This window comes from Hyalella azteca, unplaced genomic scaffold, assembly GCF_000764305.2.
Source record: "Hyalella azteca isolate HAZT.00-mixed unplaced genomic scaffold, Hazt_2.0.2 contig11506, whole genome shotgun sequence".
Lineage (NCBI taxonomy): Eukaryota > Metazoa > Arthropoda > Malacostraca > Amphipoda > Hyalellidae > Hyalella > Hyalella azteca.
Window position 1 is genome coordinate 140,508 of NW_025941501.1, and position 17,048 is coordinate 157,555.

Genomic DNA, 17,048 nt, shown 5'->3' on the forward strand with positions numbered 1-17,048 from the left:
ATTAAATTCAATTATTAGATATTGAATGAAATTATTAAATATGAACGCAATTTCTAAGCTATGAAGACATCATTGTCATCTGCAAGGAGCGTGCCAGCCGTGCTACAGCTCGCGTGCCAGAGCGCTGCTTCCAAACGATGCTTTAGTAGCGGCGGCAGGCAGATAATCTACGGCAGCTGCTCGCCTAACATCGCAACGCCTCTAAAACTGTCTGCCCTGCCGGACGTAAATTCCCGGCCCGTGTCTTATCAAAATAGCCTCTAGTTTGTTGATCCAACTGGAGAACAACGAGTTGTTGCGTGAGTTGAATTGCACACTTAGTTTTTGACGTTTAGATGAGTTCAAACACTAGGTGCAGCTGTGGCGACGTATTTTCATTTGATTCAATATTTCGTTCCAAGTCGGTTAGATGTGAAACCTTAAATTAATTGCCTGAAATAGAACCATGTATCAAATGCACGGCTAACGTTGACTTCCTCCCCTCAATTTCGCGGTACTGAGTTGCAACTGCCTGGTTGATCTTCAATTATTTGAACTGCTTAGAATGTTCTATTGGGCTTCAAGTAATTAAGGTTGTTTAATGTTAATCTCATGCCATTTCATTTATTATCTAATTGTTTCAATTGTCAAAGCCATCGCCGCCTGCCTCGAAGATTTTATTAGAAGAAAACTAGTTTCATGGCGTGACAAAAATGGAAATAATTACTAATAAATAACACAGGATAACTTTAAAATATGGGGTTCAATTGACATCGACGTTTATGTTAACTGTCGTGAGCTTGATTTCGAGCAATGCCAAAACATAGAAAATTGCAGCCGGCAAGTTAAGTTCAAGTTGTGTTGCATCAAATGCATAAGATCGTACAATATTTATGCAAGTTGATGGCTTATCATCCACTGGCATTTTTACGGAAAGTGGAGAGAGCCTTGCTAGTGCCTCCGCAAATTAGGGTTTGTTTGTGTAGGGTTTATCCGGAATCTGCAGCAAGCACTCTGAAGCCTGGACAAATAAGTGCGAGAGTCTGCACAAGAAGCTGTATTGATTTTGGCTAAGTGACTACCTCCTGATACAGGTATCATAATTATCTGCCACACGATATTATTTAATGTGATTGTGCACTGAGGTATCTAGTTTTTCATTTAAAAATGAACAAATATTTTATTAAATTTCATTGCCAAAGTGAGAGCATTTATTCCAACCCGATTTGAACGGCAAGAGTTCACGTATATTTTAATTGATACACACTCAATTACACCGAATAACAGTCTCGACACGAACGTAAACATCGTTTAGTATTTTGGCCTCAATTTTCTTTATTACGTGGCTGAGAAATGGCTCCGAAAATATTAAGTGTATTTCGCGTTCAATAAAGACACGGTGAAACGGCTAGTCAATTTTCAGGCTAGCGTGCGTGCTGTGGCTGCTGAATGTAGCGTGATATCAAACTCCCTGTCACGCTCGGCCAATGCACCACGAGATAAAATTGCGCTGTCACGTCAACCCTTTAACTTGTTATATTTCTTACATACGTCCTGCCTTTATTATGTAAACATCGCTTTCGTATGTGCATGAGTAAAAATATTTAAGTTGCTTTTAGATTCCCTAAACACGAATTTTCTCAGGTTTATATGAAAATGTGTTACATTCAGCTGATATCTCTCAGCACGAGTGGCCGCCTTCCTTCAGTAAATTATATTTTCTTTGTGATATTCGATTTTTCCGCTTTCCGCGGGACTGCTCTCATTTGCTAGGAATTATATCGTGGTTCACCAGCGCCCCAACACGCGCGTCCAATACAGCCAGTAATAAAATTGGCCAGCCGCGTAAATTCTTTCCCTCGCTTTCGTCTACGGGAAATGTGGTAGCATTTAGCCTTAGGCTTCATATGATACGTGCAAAGAATTCTCATCGCAGTTGAAAATTCTTAATTTGAACTCGCACGTGAGATTGCCACTTGAATTTTTTTCCTCCGAGTTGTTGCCGGCGCCCATCATGCAACGGTTAATATTGTGGTCACGGTTGTTTCTGCCCAATGAAAGATTAAAAATCATTTGAGCTTTAACCAATCATAACCTGGCCTCCAGGTTTTAAAAAATTAGTTCATACTCGCTTAAAAAATTTGTGCCTCATCATTTATACTTTTTGCATTTCAGTGCTGTTTTGGTCAACCAAATTTCATCGAAATGTCTGAATGATAACTTCGCCGTAATCCATACATTTCGTACAAAATGCAGCGTTGCTCGTGTTCTTTTCGTGTGTTTAGATTTAAGATCTTTGAGGAAACTCCTTCTTCAAAACTAATTGTACTTTATAATGTGTTTTGTTTCAATGATTTGAAATTTTGTGCTTTGTTATAGGGATATATGATGTTTAAAAAATGTATATTCTCTTGCATTGTCCATCTCTTTGAAAGAACGACAATCGAGTTCTCCCTGTAAGTTGAAAACTTATTGATGCAGTCGCATATCAGACATTTGCAGTTATTTGTCGGCACCACCCGTTCTACGAATGGATGACTAGGGAGAAGGGAAGGATGCCACAGCTTTATGCTTGCTAGCGAATCTTTCTCCAAGTGAAGTTTGTGTAAAATAATAGCGAAATAAAGTAATCCACTGCGCTGACAAACGGAGGCACAGAAAAATATCTTGCCAAGATATCGCATTTATTTAAACATGTCACAAAAGAATAAGTTCTACTGGAATCGATTCAATTGTGCAAGATAATTAATTAATCAAGACAATTAATTATATCGGACAATATTTTGTATATGAACAAATAAGTTGATGGCTGTAATATTTCACGCCTCCACATCGATGAATTCACGGAAAATTTTACCCTTCAGCTAAGGGCTCTCAGTAATAATCATGTTAGTGTATCTTCTCCCACGTAAGTCAATCCATTAAGGGGTAGCAAGGGTACAAGGAGAACGGGAGCTGCCCTTTTCTACGAACCCATCCTATCCCGACCTCCATGTTTGTTCTACAGAAGGAAGCTTTGGTGAGTCTTTCTTTCTGTTGTGTGTGCAGCTCAATACATGTAATGCTTGTTGTTTGATTACATTGCGCATAGAAGTCTGTAATATCGCTTTTTGTTATGATGAACATTTAACGTGCAGCCAATGCGGTCAGCTAGCATGGGTTAGAAAGATTGTTCTTATCTCTCTTTGGGACGTTACGCTGGCAACTTGCGAAGGACTCCAGGATAATATTCAGTGAACATAATAATCAGTCAATGACCGAGAATGTTAATACGAGAGGCTTGTAGCTATCTACCCTCGAAAGCTTTTATAATGGAGCAGCGATTGTCAATTTAATTCATTTTTTCGGTAGCACTAAAAGTATTCATATCGTTACTCTGCTTAAATTCTAAATTAATTAAAAATTTAGGACCAAGTAAAATTGCTAAGTAAATTATTGAAAATGTTTCGTAGCACTTATTCATGTTCAATAAATACCTGCCAGTTTCTATATTCTTCCCATTCATGTTCAATAAATTCCAGTTAGAAAGATTGTTCTTATCTCTCTTTGGGACGCTGAACTGGCAACTTCGATAGGACTCCAAGATAATATTCATTGAAAATAATAATTATATATAATCACTCAAGGACCGCGAATGTTAATACGAGATGCTTGCAGCTATCTACCCTCGAGAGCTTTTATAATGGATCAGCGATTGTTAATTTGCTTCATTTTTCGGTAGCAGTAAATTTATTCATTTCGTTACTCTGCTTAAATTGTAAATTAATTTAAAAATTAGGACCAAGTAAAATTTATAAGTAAATTATTGAAAATGTTTCGTAGCACTTATTCATGTTCAATAAATACCTGCCAGTTTCTATATTCTTCCCATTCATGTTCAATAAATTCCCGGATGACGACCAAGGCGTTAAAGCACGTAATAAATTTCAAGTTATTGTTCTTGATTTCAGAACGTGATACAATACAGATATCAACCTACGACTGACGTTCTCATTTGAAAATTAATTTTTATTTTGAAATAAATTAGTCTTGTGACAGTTGTGAGTATGAACGTACAGAATACAACACTAATAATCCAAGAATTCATTCATATATTCAGAACTTTTTTCACATTTACTCACTCTATATACCTACATTTGTTGTCACACTGCACTCTATCACAAATTTCAACTAACAGGTCATTCGTATTTATACTTTTTAACAGATCAGCGACGAAACTGTGATATCGGGAGTGGAAGTTGTGGCTGCAGATTCCAATAATGTCATCGGAAAGTTGATTACGATGTGGCCCCGCCGAGCACGCGCGGTCTGTCATAATTTGCGCTGCTCTTAATTAATGTCCGCTGCCTAATTGCCCACCAGCTCAACAACACAGATTAGATTTTTAATTAACATTCATCCAGTGCGGGGCTTGACTAATTTTGTGCCCTACCTGTTGGAATACGAGGGATTTGTGGAAAATTTGATGTAGTGTTAGCCATGAACTCGATCCTTTCACTTATGTGATATATTGAGTAGGCATATATAAAACGTTTTCGAACTGACGTTGAACACCGAAATATATTTAATGGTTAACTGCCAGTGATTATTTAATGTTTAATGATTTTTCTGCTACTTCTTTCCATCACCAATCATTATAAATTGAAAGTTCGCTTTTTTTAATTAACTTCTGATAAATCTGATAAAATGCATGCCGCCATAAAATTTAAATTTTGCTTATCAGTTTGATAACCTCAATACCGTAACGTTCTGCCTGTTTTTCCGCTCCGCCTATAGAAAGAGAGACATTATACGTCATTCGTCGTCGCTGAGAACTTATTGTTTTCTGTTCTATAAAGCTGAACATGTTCTTCGCATGGCTCCATGTCGTCTGAGATCATGTATATAGGCATGCAGTTGTGCACAGACTACCATCTCGTATTCTCTTCCTCTCGCGTAAGAACAGGAGAATAGAAGCTGTGCAGAACATGCTCTCTTTCTTCTGATCTGTTGCCATGTCTTTCTTCTGATCTGTTGTCATGTCTTTCTCTTGCTCCGTTGTCATGTCTTTCTCTTGCTCTGTTGTCATGTCCTTCTTCTGATCTGTTGTCATGTCTTTCTCTTGCTCCGTTGTCATGTCTTTCTCTTGCTCTGTTGTCATGTCTTTCTCTTGCTCCGTTGTCATGTCTTTCTCTTGCTCTGTTGTCATGTCTTTCTCTTGCTCTGTTATCATGTCTTTCTCTTGCTCTGTTGTCATGTCTTTCTTCTGATCTGTTGTCATGTCTTTCTCTTGCTTTGATCCCATGTCTTTCTCTAGCTGAAGACGAGCTCAGGTTGCTTGGTCATCAAGGTGTGGGCCGCGCGCTCTGCCTGTCTGGGCTGGTGACACGCTTTGATCCAAACAAGACTTCCTCTTGATGTTCCCGTGCTGCTGGCAAGACTTCCAGGCATTTCTGCTCATGATTCACGCTGCTCTAGCTGGAAATATGTTAATTTTGTTTTGTAACCGCGTGTAATTGAGGGTGTGAAAATGCAAAGACAGTGGTTAAATTAAAATGTGAAAACTCATAGCGATTTTTTTAGCTTTTAACATCAAAATTTGTAATGCTTAGACCGCTGTTTCATCTGCAAAATGATAAAAACTAATCTCATTGAAGGCCATTATTTTAATTGATGGATAGTCCAGACACACGAACGCAGTTTCTCAAGAGGGGTTCAGACCAAAACATGGGCGTTTCTCAGGCCTAATTTAAAACCCTCAGAACAAAATACTGTACGTGACTTTACAGTGAAATTGTCCGAACAATGAGCAAGAAAATCGATCGGCGAGTCTTCTCCGAAATTTTCTAGCCAAGTTAGATCGGAGTATGACTCTGTCATTATTATTTTTTTAATTACATGACAATCTTGGCGTGACCGATTTTAACGACACTATATACTTCTGAAGTCGCCGAATTCAGTACATTGATTGCATAGTTAGTTGAACATTAATAAGCAATTGTATGATTGAGACCAGATTATTAATGCAATTCGATCCGCACTCGGTATTATTTTTCCTGATTTAAGGATACAAGCATATTTCATGATATTTGTGACAACTAATATTAGGTGTATATAATGTAGCTCGTATTTATTGAGCGGTAGTTTCCATGAGCGAGTGGAAGATTTTAAAATGAAAATTTGGTTTGGGCCGAGAAGGAAGTTTTACTACGTCCTGCCTTTCTCGATGTATGCCATTTCTTCTTTTACTGTTGCTGTATTATCATTATCATCATTATATCATCTAGCGTGTTAACGTATTTATTTTTACAGTTTTCCCAGTTGAAAGTACGTATTTAACCGACCTGAAATGTCAGGAATTAGGCAAAATAAGAGCTTCAATGTAAATTGTTAGAAGCATATTAACTTTCACTAACTATAAGTATTCCTCCAAACTACTTAACTTTATACAAAATAAACCGAGTCATATCGGCTTAGGAACTTCTCGAGACTACTGAGCAAAATTTTATCGTAGCTAAAAGCCTCTTGAATAGCTTGAAAGCCACTTGAATCAAGCTATCTAGCAAGATAAAATGACATTTGCGTTTTACTCATACCTTCATAAATTCGTTTACGTCACATGAAGGAAATTAAATGAATCGTCATTTGTGAAAAACCCTATGGAGTCGCTAGGTCTGCATGCATGCGTGATTTTCTTCCATCAAATCAATATACGCTAGCAGCGTGTTAGAAAAACAAGTGAGAATTTGATCAAATAACGATGCACATTTTGACCTAATGTGAGTCTTTTGCCAGTTTGTCCCGGCAATTAAAAGGGCGTATCAGAGCTATGTCAGCTCTGTATTCATGCTGTGGATAAGAAAGTGTGTCACTATCTAGACCGGATTGCCCATTAATTTTTCTCACTGAATCGTGGAAACAATCGAAACCAACCCATGAGAACAAGCAAAGCGACTTTCCTCAGAAAACGAATTTTTCTTATTTAACTTAAATCTGCAGTGCGATACACAAAAGCCGATATTACGCTCAAACTCTTACAGATTTTTGTTTCTAAATTTTAAACTTGATAAGTAAATATATTTCACACAATTCTAATAAAATGTAATTTATTTTTTACCGCTTATGTACACACTTCAACGAGCCGCGATAATCAATCCGTTTATCTCAATGTTAAGAACAGCTGCAATCATTATTATGTGTCATTTTGAAATAATGATTGCGTCGCAAGATCATTACCTTTCCTAACCTCTTTTTTAGGCCGGTAGATCTACAACCTAAATGCAATATATTCTGTCCAACTCATCTTGTTATTCTCGCCGTCATTTCAGCTGGCTGTCCTGGACACTTTCTCTCATTACAGTCATTATGATATAGTGCCGTCATTATGATCGAGTTCCCTCTCGCACGTTTGGAAGAACATCGCGTGGGTGTGACGGCCCAGTCATTAGAATCATCTTGCCTGTGTAGGCTTTTTTTCTGGTTTGACGTCGGTATATAACTCAATTTTTTGTAATATTTACGGAAAAAAATTATCGCTGGTGCCAATGGAGAGTAGAAGTCTGACGTTGGCTGCCTAGTTCGCTGAATTTTCAGAACTTCTAAAAATTAAATTAGAATACGAGAGTTGCTTCTTGGCCCGTCAAAAGTTAGTTTTTGGCCATGCATATATAATCAGGCTATGATATTCAAAGGATAGCTTGTAAAGGTTATCTAATTATTAGCTCCTTGAAAGCAATATTACAAAGATAGGTAGGTTCATGCAGCGGAAGCTTGCTAAATTAGATTCACACATCACGATTTCTGAAGAGCTTCATCGAATCGCAGAGATTGTGTAATTTGCTTACTGGTTGCAAAACACACTTATTTTTATCTTCTTTTCGAGGACGAAAAATGTAAGTAGACATTTGGGACATATATTTTTTTAATCATTCCGTATTCATCAACAAGCCTTTTATTTCAGTAAAACACACTTCACGGTGCTCACTAACTTTAGGGGTTTCATATATTTCTATTGAGCATGCACACGAGTATGCTACAGCATACATGCATGTCTAAGGTCTCTCTTGCCAAGCATTATCTATACTTACAACTTAATGGGAGCGATAGTTCACCGTAAAGGGAGCACCTAAATATAAACTAAAGAATTATTGTGATGGGTCGCTAGTTGTCAGGTCTATTGTTAGTAAATTGACACGTTCCAGCGCGGTAAACAAGGGAGTTCAAACACCAGCTCCTATATGAAACGCTTGTCTGCGCCAGCTAAACAGGATCAACTATCGAAAAATGTTACTTCCTCAAACATATTCCGAAATTAAATTCTATTGCTTCATTCACACCTGGACACAGAAGATATAAGTGTTGAGGGACATTCGCAGTGAAGATATTTAGAATCAGAAATAAATATTGTCATCCTATATATAGATGCATGAGTTCGCATGCTTCGAGAAAACTAGTAACTAATATACGTCTTGAAAATGGGCCTATCTATTGAAAATACTTTTAGTTTCCGGGAGACAAAGCTCGTCAAAATTTGGTAGATTTGAAGTATTTTGTTATTGTTTGAACAATAATTTCAGTAATTAATTATTTAATTACATTCAAAATATATTGTAAATGCACCAATTGTATAATAATTTAAATTGTTGATTATTGTAATCTACAAATAACTGCTGGATTACTGAGGAGAAACTTATCGCTCATTGGATTCACTTCACTGAAACGAAAATAAGTGAGGATTACCTGGAAAATGTCGCTTTAGAAATATTTTTGCCATAGGAGATTAGAAACTGATATAAGTTGGGTTCAAATTAATTAATTTCACTAAAACCTACAAAAAGTGATGTGCAACAGTTCATTGTTTCTGGTATGATTGAAGTTCATTGTTTACCGACCTCACTTCACAAAGGCCTTGAAATTCAAAGCCGATTTTTACTCATAATATTTTAATAGCTTGCTGGTTTATTCTAATGAAACTGAAAAATAAGTTCTATTCACTGAAAAAATTCATCTCTTTCCTGTTTACTCTACTACACCCAACAAACGTAGATTCGAGAGGGGGCGCCAATACTTCAGTCGGTGACGCGCCTCATCTTAACCATCTTAACCAAGTAGATTCGAGAGCTGACAGATTCTCGCTCATGCTATTCCAAAAGAGTACTAGTTTATTTCTATTTAACCGAAAAAAAGTGATGTATACCAAAAAAAATGTTCCTCGCTTACAAGTTTACTTGACTAAACTGCCGCCCCAAACGAAGGTTGCAGCGCTGACATGGGAGCGGTGCCGTGGCTCGTCGGCGCTTGTAATGAAAGAGTCTCGCTGACGCGCCTTAGATGGATCGCTTCGACAGGGCGGCTTTCTCTTCAGCCCAGACTCGGCCAAGACGCCAAGCTTTGCAACCGTTGTTCACTATCAATAGCAATAAGATAACAGTTATTTCATTCTAGTGTGCACTATTAATAAATTAAAAACCATAAGCAAACATTAAACCTTCCAGGTCTTCCATAACAAATATTGAACCTTATCATATTAGTAAATTGGCAGGCTTTATTTTCCGTGAATTTGTAGTGAAACTTTCCGAATAATAATCTCAAGACAACAGTCTTTGGATTCCTTTGATTCCAGCACCCGTTCTTTGTTTCATAGAATTAAAATGATTCGAAAAAATAATTTCAGACATCTGATGTAAACAATTTAAAATATCTGAATATTATTCAAGTATTTCATCCCAAGACAATGACATCTGACACAGAGCTAGCTAAACCTGCTAAAAATTTTCATGAATAATCAGGAAGATTGTACAGTATCTCTTCAAAAATAATTAACAGATATTAACACTACTTCTGCAAATCGATTCAAAATTTACACATTCGCCAGGATAAAACTATATAGAAAATTCTTCAATTTTCCATTGAATTTACCTTCATCGGTGAAATGCGCTCCTTTCCTGCCTCTCTCTTCCGACTTGCCGGCCGTACCTCTTGCATCGCTGTCGCCGACGCGCCGTAAAATTTCATGGACGGCAATCTGTTTCCGGAGCTGCGGAAACTTTGGCCACCACCGTGACCTTGCCGCGCGCACGTCAAAAAAGACTTCCATACATTTGCTCAAAGACATACATGTGCTCAAAGATGCAGTTAAGTGTTTCTTCATTTATTAATTATTAGAACTAATTCCTTGTTATCGTAATTGTTACCAACCGCTGAAAGATATTAAGAATTAGCAATTCATGGTCGATCTGCCATGAACTATGCGATAGGGACAGATAATCTGCCTTCAATTCTCATAAGATGATTACTTTAATTGAGACACAACATACATACGATGTACAGTAAGTTGTTAATATAAATTGTATGATCTTTCATCTTATTGACTTTATAAATAAAAAATTTTAGCCTGGGAGGACCATCTCCTGATTTTAGTGTGAAAGATTGCTTCAATTTTTAGATTTATTAACGCAAAATTTTATCTGTGAGCAAGCTTTATTTTTTTCAGTTAATCCTGCAGCGGCTGCGAGACGCGCCATTCTCATGCAGATACGTGAGACTTGCATGAGTTTTTACGAAGCTTGGCTCATCCATCGAAACTGCTAGGGGACAGATTGATGCGCAATCCGCGAACACTACGGGCTCAAGGGCTTCTATTAATGAATAGAAATGAACAAAAAATGATTCGATAAAAGCAGCCAAGCCGTGAGAAGCTCTCACCAAAATTTGCTATCTTTTTTAAGCTTCATTTGGTGGTTCACACCAATTTTTTTCAAATACACAATCCCATCCTCAAAGAGCACATTTTTATCCATATCAGGTATTTTCAATTTATAGATAATATTAAGAAACTTTGTGAAGATGCAGCTAATAGTTTATATCATTCCCAAATAACAACATAATTAGCCTATTAAACCATGACTAAGGGATTTTGAGCGAATTCTATACCGTCTCTAAATACACTGCATAGAATACTTATTTCGGGTTAGCTTTGAGTTTTCAGTTATCGTCAGTCCTGAATATATATCGCGATCATTGATACAGACAAATATACTAATATTCACTTTTTTCTGTATCAATTTCTAAATATATACCATTGTAATACATTAACTGCAAGCTCCCAAAACCTGCTTAATACAAAGCTCAAAGGCTGAGTCATCCATAGTTACACTAATATTTGCTTATTAACTGAATTAGTGGTTAAACTTTATTATTTCAACTACGAACTCATCCATCACTTTCAACTAAATTGTGATGAATTGTATGTTTATTATCTCGAAGAAATAATTATGTCAGTCGGGAATTGCTATTTGATATTCTTTCCAAAAGCTCCACCGTCAAAATTTATAGATCTGTCTGTCCGTATGCTGCTTCTATACCTATTTTCGTTCGACTCTGTAATTGAAACTTATTTATATCGTCCACAAGAAAGAAGAAGTAGGAGATGAGTTTAAGAGTTCGAGGACGCCGATTTATTATATTACTATTTATATCTTGACGTATTTCCTTAACTGCACACGAAATTTTCAGACGCCTAGCAGGTGCAGTTTGTTGGGTGCAGTGACGTATGAATAATTTTCTGTTACCCGAGTTTATTTAAAAAGTCCGGTGAAACGAATCAATGATGATTTTTATCCCGTGAAGAAAGGATGCGGTTGACGTAAGTTATACATTTTAAGAAATAAATACGAGTGTAAAGAACTTTAATCGAAGTTCAAGCTTTATATTCAAATTTACACGGTAAGGCTTAAAGACCCGGTACAAAACTCACATTTTCTAAAAAAAAATCTTGATATCTATATTTGAAAATTTTGAAAAGTTACCGGAAAATTCTCCATGGTCAGAATAAGACGAGCAAATTCTCAATAGCGGACGAGCCTCCTATGCTCACCGCAGACAAGCACCAGTCTCTTACACCGTTAAAAATATTCCGCAATATCAGCGCAGCGTTTCTTTTGTTCCAGTAAATAATACGAGCTTATTTTCTGAGCAAAAACATGCCGCGCGCTCGACCCAATAAGAGTTTTGAAGAGCAGTTTTTTCTTTAGCAATGAATGCCCAATATTGAACGAATACTCCAGCCGGTCGTTCTCACCGGTCGGCGAGCGGCTGTAATAAAAATGCTATTGCCGGCATCTTCACATTAAAAAACTCGCGCAAAGACAGCGAGAAAATTCAGGTCTGCTGATAGCGGGATGCATGCATGAGGGGATCATTACAAGCGCGCTATTACGTAAATAATCGAGCCCATGTTTGCGTGAGCCTTCGTATAATTTTAGTAATACGAATATTTGAAATTTAGAAGGCCTTTTACATTCTCCAATATTATTGCAAAGCCATCAGCATTGAAATAAATCCACAGATAATCATATGCTTTGATGATTTCATTCTCCAAGTCACGTCAATTATAGCGAATCATATTCCTGAAACATGAGGAAAATCAATTTTATACGCTGTTCATATTCCGATAAAATTATTATATGAACAAGTGAAAAAGTTAATCTTTTATTAGCGTTATCATACCAAACCTCAGTTACCGCTCATGTTATTATGTCTCGTTTTTTGGGCAGTAATTTTAATCCATGGATAAGAATAATTAACATAAAGGAACAACATGAGCAACCTCTGGAAGAGACGCACTATTGCAACAAAAGGATGTTGCGAAGCTTCCTAACATTTTTTCAGAGGCACCTGTTAATCTTCACTTGAACCCGAACTGCTGTCAAAATTAAGCCTCAAAACGCCATGTCTTATTCTAGTAAAAAAATCAAATTGTATACAATTGCCTACCATCAATCAGTCGCTTTCTTCCAAACGTCGTTTATAAAAAAACATTGAGCAAGATTATGAACACAGTAATAAGTGTACATATAAAGGCCGCGTAATCGGTACGTATAATTAATGAGGTTAATACTTTAACTCAACAGATACTGAGTTAGGCTTATAGACTATTTCTTCTTTGGGAGCGCATTATGCACGCAGTAAAATAGAACGAAAATTATTTATTTTTATTTTATTTAACTTCCAAGTAAAATGATCAGCCGTCCGTTCAGGATTTGGCAGGACCCGAGATTTTGCATACACGTTTTGTTATGCTGCCTCCCTCGACATCGCGGCTGTAAGCTTTGAACTGTTTTTTTTTTCTGATCATGAATCTGTTTTTTCTTTGAATGACGCCTAATTCATTATTTTACAACCTACATATTATTTAACCCTGCTTTGCGGGCAACACGTGTATTCAAAAACAATAAATACTTCGTAATTTGTGAATGAAATTTTCTATTGTGGAAAACGGGGTAGAATGTAAATGCTTCTTGCCTCTGTAGCAACAAGCTTCTAGCCACATCGGAGCATTCATTGCATGTCGAGAATTCCCAGCCTGCTACGACGACGCGTTTCCGGCCGCAATGCATCATACACACGCAGCAAATGCACTCGTAAGCGTAAGCAAAGAAACCTGAGGGCTTCCGAAAAATAGTTTACACGAATGGTCAGGATGTTTGCCCGCAGACTTAGGCTGGCAACCTGAGACCTCCCGTCCTTTGTCTTCACAATACACAGAGTCTCGCAAGGAATGCATCTTCAGAAGTTCTCACGGCAGTCGTATGTAATTTGATCGAAATGTAAATTTTCATTTCCGTTTTTGTATACTCCTGAGCATACAACGTAAGCTGTATGCTTTCTGAGCTGTGAACGTATGGATTAACGATGCCGCATGCTCGTAATATTTTAAACAGGGCGTAGTGACGACTGCTGCAAGACGTGTTCACGCTGGACCTAATGTGTACACTCATGGCGTCGGTATTCAGGAGTCGTGTCTAGCATCTCATGTCGTGGCTGCGCACGAGTGACATATATAGGAATCTCACGAGCCATATTTACTTATTTACTGTACTTTGCTGGCAGGGAGTAATCTGTACAAATACTTAACAATTTATAAACTTGGGTAAACACCAATCTTAATCGAATGCCTCAATTTATATCTCAACTGTTAAGTCAAAGCATTTCCTCACCAAAATAATGTTTAGGGATAGGCGCCCTGCCAAAATATGTGAAACTTTATTCGTTTGGATGCTGTAAAAATTCCTGGAACTACAGGCAATACAGCTAAGCCAAAACCAGCAACATCCGCATAATTGACAACACCAACAGCTGCACTGACAGCACCAGAAGCAGCAGCAGCACTGCCAGCAGCAGCAGCAGCATGCAGCACTGACAGCACCAGCAGCAGCACTGACAGCAGCAGCAGCATCACTGACAGCACCAGAAGCAGCAACAGCACTGACAGCACCAGCAGCAGCACTGACAGCACCGGCACCAGCGCAGGATTCAGCTGTCACTTCTCACGCGGATTACAGCGCAGCGCAAATGGCAGAGGCCGCGTGGCTGTACAAGCTCCTTGTAATATTCCAGCACCAAATCTGCATAAAAAAGAGCGGGCAGAGTAAGCGAGAAATATCCTCGGACCTTACACAGCTTGAGGCTTCTCTTGCAAAGAAATAACAATGCGACGGCAGCTCATCTGCAGGCTGGGGAGCTCGCCGCCGGATATCCAGCTAAGAATATTGCATTTAAATTTGTGCGCTTTAATACGAGATTTCACTGCCCAATTTTATTTCCTGGGAATTTTGGAATCTTTTTGGAAATATAATTAATGCTGCATTAATTTTAATGAGAGGATAATGCGTGTGTTGCTGCTTCGAAATCATTTGAGAAAGAGTTTTAAATTTCGGTACAGGGCCTCTAAAATTCATTTAAAGATGAATTTACGCTATGTACACTTTTCAAATAGATCTTAATAAAAATATCAAGAGGTTTCAATCGTTTGTATTAACACCATTTAGATATTGATCAATAGTTTCTGATTTTTTACAGAGACTTGGATAATTGGAATCGTGAGCATCTTGGAATCGTGAGCCCAACTTTGTTCCAAAGAAAAATTCCGACTACTTCGAAGTTCAACAACTTCATTCTTGTTGCCGTCTTGTCAGAGATGAAGTTTGGGGAGGAATTCTTAGGCGAGTTTAGACTCTTCATTGCGAATCAGTCGCGCGATGCCCGTGAAAGTTCCGTGGTGTCCATGGAAGTTGAAGTACTCCGACATGAAAGTTAACTTTTTGTAAGGTATAATTTGGCGACTAAAAATTATATGGGAGAAATAGTAAAAAGTTTGTCATTCTTCGACGACACGAAATGTTTCCTTTCGGACTTCCCTTATCGAATTTTATTATTAATTAATTCTCTATGTATGGCTAAATAAACGGTATGACACGGAGGAACTCGAACTCCTTCTAATCATAATTCGTATTAATCATTATTTAAATTCCGTCATTGACTATTGACACTGCTGTGGACAAGATTAAATGTCACAGTTTTTAAATGACATTTAATTCAACATTTGTTATACAGAGTTAGTTACTTAGTTCGCCACAGAGATTCATGGTTGAATCGACAAATAAAAAAAGCTTTTTAATTGCCAACAGACTAGATTGATATGATTTAAAACCTTTAAACCTCGGAAACCTACGATTGAAATTCCATCAATGCTTACTGCCACTTTTGTTGGGCTAATTAGTATTAATTAAACTACTTAATGCTACTAATAATAATTAGTTATTAATTAAACATTTATTACGAAATTATTTACATTACGTTTTCTGTAGAAAAGGTCCTATTATTCAAGCGTATATAAATAGGTGCTTGAGATGCGCGGTGCTCCAAGAAAATATCCGGAACTCAACTTGACATTTTTAGCTACGACGTTCAGTAGACATGACCGGGATATTTCTGTGTTCATACTCGTATTATTAGGACGTCCAAAGCTTATAATGTATGTAATTTTTGTTCAATATAAAAATTGGAACTAAAATTCAGAATAATACAGCAGGTATGGTTTTAAGTGATAATTAATCACCAAGTATTTTTTTGTCAAGCAGCGTATCATGTAAATGCATTTAAAAGTAAAAATAACAGCAGACTCGCCCCGGCAACGACCTCTGCAGACAAATTGCGTAGGCGACAGCACGCTGGATCCGTTGCAGGGCCAGACGTCGATATTGCAGGAATTTCCGGAAGAGCGCCAAGAGGACATCGAACGACCTGCGGTTACGTGTACTGAACAACTTGGTCTTGTGGCACCTAAGAATGACAAGTAAAGAGCTCGTACTCATAAAAACGAGAGCTAAAGACATGAGAATATAGCTTAGTGTGGTATTCAATTATTTAGGAAAATCGAATTCTATAATCTTTGGAAGTTTACTACATTTGGAAGTAAATTGAGATAGTTTTTTTTTGTAGCTTCCTAAGAAATGTGCTGAGCGGTTATGATCAGACAATTCGTTTCAAGACGTTCATTGAGTTGCTAAGCAACGCGCGTCTCAAATACGATGTGAAAGAGTGTGACGACCAATCGTGTGCAAAGAAAACTCCAAATTATATTATGAACTAACAGGTGACTCGATGCTGATATGAGGGATCTGTTTGATGCGTAGAAGCAGCAGCACGCAAGCAGCGTCCAAACTCATGTGATATTGATTTAGGCCTTCATTCTCAAGTACTGTTTTGATGTCACACACCGTTTCCAAGGATATATATTATTTTTCTATTAGAACCTATTCTATTTAACATTCAATCGATTACAAGAAAAATATCTCAAACAAATGGCGGAATGAAACAGTTTTTCCTATTCTCAAAAGCGCTGCCATATCCACTGTTCTGAAGCATCGACTGCGATTAGCGGATGCCGAGCTGAAATTATTTATAATCATTGACCATGAACACTGAACAGACTACTCTTACGTTTTATTTCAACAAAGAAGCTTGAAATATTTTCTTTTTGATTTATGAAAATATTGCTAGGAACTTTACCGGGTATTGTTCCGTTTAAATAATTCGTTGCCACACACAAGTCCAGATAAGCTCGACGAAACTTTTTGAGTGGGCAAACGCCTAGCAACATTGATACCATTAGGGAACCTATCAAATCAAATTTTATATCAGCTGTTCATGGAGCAGGTAAAGATTAGTGGGTGATCGCAGACTTAGAAAACATCCGCAAACAACCCAACCTTGTTCATAAATTACGCATTGAAAGTACGTATATGGTT